Source organism: Vigna angularis, chromosome 5 (assembly GCF_016808095.1).
Source record: "Vigna angularis cultivar LongXiaoDou No.4 chromosome 5, ASM1680809v1, whole genome shotgun sequence".
In the NCBI taxonomy this organism is placed as follows: Eukaryota; Viridiplantae; Streptophyta; class Magnoliopsida; order Fabales; family Fabaceae; genus Vigna; species Vigna angularis.
This window is the reverse complement of record NC_068974.1, coordinates 16,125,700-16,132,038: the sequence shown is the minus strand read 5'-3', so window position 1 is coordinate 16,132,038 and position 6,339 is coordinate 16,125,700. Positions and strand designations below refer to the sequence as shown.

Genomic DNA, 6,339 nt, shown 5'->3' with positions numbered 1-6,339 from the left:
ACTAATGTTATGTTCTGAGCGGTGACAAAAGTTAGAAGACCGTTTTTTAAAATTGGATACTTTATCGAAATGTTGTACGAGAATTGGCCGTTTCTACTTTAAACTGTTGTTCTGCTTTAATATGAATATAAAGAAGATATCATGCTTCAAATATGGAAAGTGTAATCAGCAGGAGGGAGAGTTGCACAAGGGACGAGAGAGTGTGCTTCTTGTGGTATACACTTGAAAAATCACTAGTACAAAATTTCATTTTTAACTCGTACATTATGTCTCGGTTTTTTTGGAACCGAAGCGTATCAGACGCGGTGGCAGAGTTGTAATTTTCAAATCATTATATGCTTCGGTTATTAAATAACCGGTGTCTAAAAGACATATTGACTCGGTTGACAAAATAGACCGAGGTATATACCTCAGGTGAAAAAGTTACTGCCTCGGTTACCAAATGGACCGAGGCATATGGGCTTGGACTTGGACTGAAGCACGAGAAAACCTAGGAGCTCTCTCTTCTTCCTTTTATTTTTCTCGCTTCTCTCTCGTTCCCTAGAAGCTCTCTCACTTTCCTTTTATTTTTCTCGTTCCCTAGAAGCTTTTCTCTCATTCCAATCTCGCTTCTCTCGTTCCAAGCTCGCTTTTCTCTCTTCCAATCTCGCTTCTACTGTTGTAAGTGTCGCTGCCGCTGCCCCGCCGCTGCCCCGCCACTACCTCGCCACTGCCGGGAGCCACCACCACCTCGTCCTGGGCGACGGCTCGAGTGCAGCTTCCACCTCACCTGCCATTGCATCTCTGGAGCGAAGAGCAAGCGGCCCCGTCTCTGGAGTGAAGCGGTGGCTGTTGGCGGTTGCTGTTGGCGATGGCTTTTGGTGGTGAAAAATCTCAGATCTACAAATCTGAAGGCCCGGCTCACCCGCAACAGAGATCCCCAACGTCCCAACCGACTCTCGTTCCAATCTCAGATCTACAGATCTGATGCCTCTTCGCGGATTCGCGTCTGGGGAAGTGCCGTTCGCAACCTCACGTTGGAGCCGAGGCCAGTCGTCGGACCGTCGTTGCTCAACAAAGTCGCCGTTGTTGGCTCCATTTTTGTGTTTTCTTTTTTGTATTGTATGATTCTGTTATATTTATGAAAGAATCTAAATATGATTTTAGCCTCTCTGGATATTTTCCTCTCTGCTTGTGAGATTTTGCTTTCTTTTTCTGGTTGTGGTTTTACAGTGTTTGAGATTGAAAGATGCAACAGAGAAAATGATAATAAGTTAATGTGATGGAAGGCCTGGAACATTGGAAAATCGAAAAACACTATACTCACTATACTACCTCGGTTCAGGTCTCAAACGAGGCAGTAGAATCCAAGATATTGACTCGGTTCAGCAGAAACCGAGGCAAAATTCTATCATTTTTCGATTGGGGTCACAACCGAGGCAAAAAGAGGTAACCTTTTTACCTCGTCTGGATATGCACCGGTTACCGAACCGGTGTCTATAACCCAAAATAACCGAGGCTATATCCTTTTAATGCAGTAGTGAATAAATGAGAAAATAAAGTTAAACGAACTCTGAAATTTAAACCAAACTCACAAAGCTTGAAACAAAGTCATTCTAAATCTTATTTCAAGCTTAAACTTCAGCTTTGCAATTCTGCATGTAAGATGCATGGCCTTTGTCTGCACGTGTCAAGAAAAAAGGAAAAGATCAGTGTACTTCATCACACTGTAATTAAAATATGAAAAGTGCTCACCTTGATTCTATTTCTTAGGAATCAGTCATGTCTATTGTAGAAGCTGTAATTTCTACTGCAGAATCAGTACAAGACCTTTTTGAAGATAAATTAACATGAAGGATCTTTCTTCCAACATAGAATGCTAGTGTTTGAGGTAAGGAAGCTGTTTCGGTGGAAAGTTTTGGGACCGAGAGACTAACCTGCTGACGCGTCTGGACGCTCGCTCGCCTTCAAACTCTAGCTGTTGGCCGATCGGTGTTGGCGTAAGCCGATCGGTCTCCTTTTGGACGGGGGTGGATGTACCTACAAAAGGTACTCCGACGTTCAAGTTAGGCGTGTGATTTTGAGGAGCCTCGGCTCTTAGTTGAATGTTTAGTGAATGATTTTCACTACTAAGTATTTTAGAGTAGCGTAGAGTGAATAATGCGTAAGTGGAACGTACCTGGCTTTCGGCCCTGGCTTTGTATTTATAATTTACCTCATGGATCCTAAGCTGATATAAGCCCAATAAAATATAAAGAGAATAAGATATAAACAGATTACCTGAATATCCGGTTGGTTGTTTGTAACCACTCGGTTAATATTTTATACTATACATTATGCCCCCCAAGTCCGAGTTAAGCGGTTGGCTTTAGCCGTGGTTAACTATAGGACTGATGAGTTTGAGGGAGGCTGCGTTGTCGAGAGGGTTTTACCTCTCGACCTTCGACATAAACCGAGCGGGATTTACCGCTCGTCCTTCAACAGGAACCGAGAGGAATTTACCTCTCGGTCTTCGACACTTATCGAGAGGGTTTTACCTCTCGACCTTCGACATAAACCGAGCGGGATTTACCGCTCGTCCTTCAACAGGAACCGAGAGGGATTTACCTCTCGGTCTTCGACATTTATCGAGAGGGTTTTACCTCTCGACCTTCGACATAAACCGAGCGGGATTTACCGCTCGTCCTTCTACAGGAACCGAGAGGAATTTACCTCTCGGTCTTCGACATTTATCGAGAGGGTTTTACCTCTCGACCTTCGACATAAACCGAGCGGGATTTACCGCTCGTCCTTCAACAGGAACTGAGAGGGATTTACCTCTCGGTCTTCGACATTTATCGAGAGGGTTTTACCTCTCGACCTTCAACATAAACCGAGCGGGATTTACCGCTCGTCCTTCAACAGGAACCGAGAGGGATTTTCCTCTCGGTCTTCGACATTTATCGAGAGGGTTTTACCTCTCGACCTTCGACATAAACCGAGCGGGATTTACCGCTCGTTCTTCAACAGGAACCGAGAGGGATTTACCTCTCGGTCTTCGACATTTATCGAGAGGGTTTTACCTCTCGACCTTTGACATAAACCGAGCGGGATTTACCGCTCGTCCTTCTACAGGAACCGAGAGGAATTTACCTCTCGGTCTTCGACATTTATCGAGAGGGTTTTACCTCTCGACCTTCGACATAAACCGAGCGGGATTTACCGCTCGTCCTTCAACAGGAACCGAGAGGGATTTACCTCTCGGTCTTCAACTTTAACCTAGGACTTACCGGTCATCTTTGAGATGGCTTTACTTCTCTCCCGAGGGGGATTTACCGCTCGGTCTTCGACCTAGGGGTGTTTCCTAGGGAACAGGCTTTACCGTTCGGCTTTGAGAGGGTTTTACCCCTGCTTTGAGCTAGGAGTGTTTCCTAGTGAACGGGATTTACCGTTCGTCGTTGAGAGGGCTTTACCTCTCTCCCGAGGGGGATTTACCGCTCGGTCTTCGACCTAGGAGTGTTTCCTAGGGAACGGGCTTTACCGTTCGGCTTTGAGAGGGTTTTACCTCTGCCTTGAGCTAGGAGTGTTTCCTAGTGAACGGGATTTACCGTTCGTCTTTGAGAGGGCTTTACCTCTCTTCCGAGGGGGATTTACCGCTCGGTCTTCGACCTAGGAGTGCTTCCTAGGGAACGGGCTTTACCGTTCGGCTTTGAGAGGGCTTTACCTCTCTCCCGAGAGGGATTTACCGCTCGGTCTTCGACCTAGGAGTGTTTCCTAGGGAACGGGCTTTACCGTTCGGCTTTGAGAGGGTTTTACCTCTGCTTTGAACTAGGAGTGTTTCCTAGTGAACGGGATTTACCGTTCGTCTTTGAGAGGGCTTTACCTCTCTTCCGAGGGGGATTTACCGCTCGGTCTTCGACCTAGGAGTGCTTCCTAGGGAACGGGCTTTACCGTTCGGCTTTGAGAGGGTTTTACCTCTGCTTTGAGCTAGGAGTGTTTCCTAGTGAACGAGATTTACCGTTCGTCTTTGAGAGGGCTTTACCTCTCTTCCGAGGGGAATTTACCGCTCGGTCTTCGACCTAGGAGTGCTTCCTAGGGAACGGGCTTTACCGTTCGGCTTTGAGAGGGCTTTACCTCTCTCCCGAGAGGGATTTACCGCTCGGTCTTGGACTTGATCGTTAATTATGAACTTTGCTGACGAAATTGGCAATTAGTGTTTGTAATAGGAGACTTCCCCTTCGTTAATTGAATTCCATGAAGGCCGTTTATGACTAGATCTTAGTATGCACTTGCATAGTTGATGGCGTGGATTTTGATATATATTTCTTCAAGATGTTCATTGCTGAAATTCTCATGATGATATATATTATGGTATACAACCGTATAATAAATGATTCGGTTACCAGATATTATGAATTGCACCGAATAAATAACACAGATAATAAACAAGGTATCAAAACCGTCTTGAGATTTTATAATATTGTTGTTGATAGTTATCTCTAACACAACAATTTCTTTGACTATTTTAATCATGCCAGAAAATGTTTCGGTTATAATAATTAAATAACTATATTTATAGTTATATACTATATTATATATCATATATCATATAATATATTATGGATTATACTATATATATTTTACATAAAAATAGTTGTTATAATATCTATTATCAATTAGATATTTTATGAAATATTCATATTTCAAAAAATACTTATCTTGTTGACGAAAGTTTTTACATTGTCGAAAGTTTCTGGTGTTGATCTGAAATAGTGATGTCGAGACCGAACGCTCGTCTTGGTTTCTTGTGGTTTCTAATCATCTCTCTGGTGCTCTGTTGTTTCTCCATGCTCCTCGTGGTCATCATTGGGTTTGACGCTCGGCCCCACGGTGGGCGCCAAAATGTTTCGGTGGAAAGTTTTGGGACCGAGAGACTAACTTGCTGACGCGTCTGGACGCTCGCTCGCCTTCAAACTCTAGCTGTTGGCCGATCGGTGTTGGCGCAAGCCGATCGGTCTCCTTTTGGACGGGGGTGGATGTACCTGCAAAAGGTACTCCGACGTTCAAGTTAGGCGTGTGATTTTGAGGAGCCTCGGCTCTTAGTTGAATGTTTAGTGAATGATTTTCACTACTGAGTATTTTAGAGTAGCGTAGAGTGAATAATGCGTAAGTGGAACGTACCTGGCTTTCGGCCCTGGCTTTGTATTTATAATTTACCTCATGGATCCTAAGCTGATATAAGCCCAATAAAATATAAACAGAATAAGATATAAACAGATTACCTGAATATCCGGTTGGTTGTTTGTAACCACTCGGTTAATATTTTATACTATACAGAAGCTATTGCACTTTTGTTTGTCAACATTGATACAATCTCAGACATGGTGGGTCGATCATCTGCATAATGTTCTACACACAGCAGACCAATATGAATGCATCTTTGTACTTCATCAGGATCAATAGACTCCTTTATTGATGGATCAACTAACTCTGAACATGCACCTTCTTTCCATAACTCCCATGTCTGTCAATATTTTACTCAAATTAGAAATATGGAACAATAAGAAAAAATAACACAATGTGACTAATTTACATACATGTCCTATTAGATTTAATGGCCGATCAACATCATAGCAACCAAGGCTTCTTCTTCCACTAACAATTTCAAGTAACAACACTCCAAAACTCTACACATCAGACTTTGTAGAGAAAGTTCCTTCCATCATATATTCTGGAGACATGTAACCACTACAAGAAAAACTAATTTGTAACATGATGAAATCATTTTTATATATTCATAGAAAATGGAACCAAGAGAGTTTATCAAGCTCACTGTGTCCCAACATTTCTGTTGGTATTTGAGGTTGATTCTTGTGTGAATATTCTTGCCATTCCAAAATCTGAAATTTTTGGATTCATGGTTTCATCTAGAAGAATGTTGCTAGCTTTCATGTCTCTGTGAATGACTTTAAGTCTTGAGTACTTGTGAAGATAAAGTAATCCTTGAGAAATTCCTTCTATTATTTTGAAGCGTTTCTTCCAATCTAGTAATTTGCCTCTTGTACAATCTTTCAATTATCAATTAGGGTGAAGTTGTTGAAGCACAAAGTTGCCTGTGTCCAACAAAGTGGCCTTAGTGTTGTAGATAGCTTTTGGTGGAGAATACAGGATTATTGGCTTCCCGCGTTGAGATTCAATTTTCAGCACTCCTGAGCGGTTAAGTGACACAACTGCAGAGTCCTTGTCAACAGGTTGGTTTTTCATCCAAACTTCAGGACTTTTATTTGAAATTATAACCAAGTATACGTTCTCACCACCAGTAAACGGAGTAAAACCTAGACAATATGTTTATTGCAGAAGTCTAGGTTTTACTCCATTTAC

General features: G+C 42.6%; 1 pseudogene; it reads right to left on the bottom strand.

Annotated features, from left to right (window-relative positions):
• Positions 1-5,287: 5,287 nt before the first annotated feature.
• LOC128196661 (cysteine-rich receptor-like protein kinase 19) lies at positions 5,288-6,222 on the bottom strand (annotated as a pseudogene).
• Between the last annotated feature and the right edge of the window lie 117 nt (positions 6,223-6,339).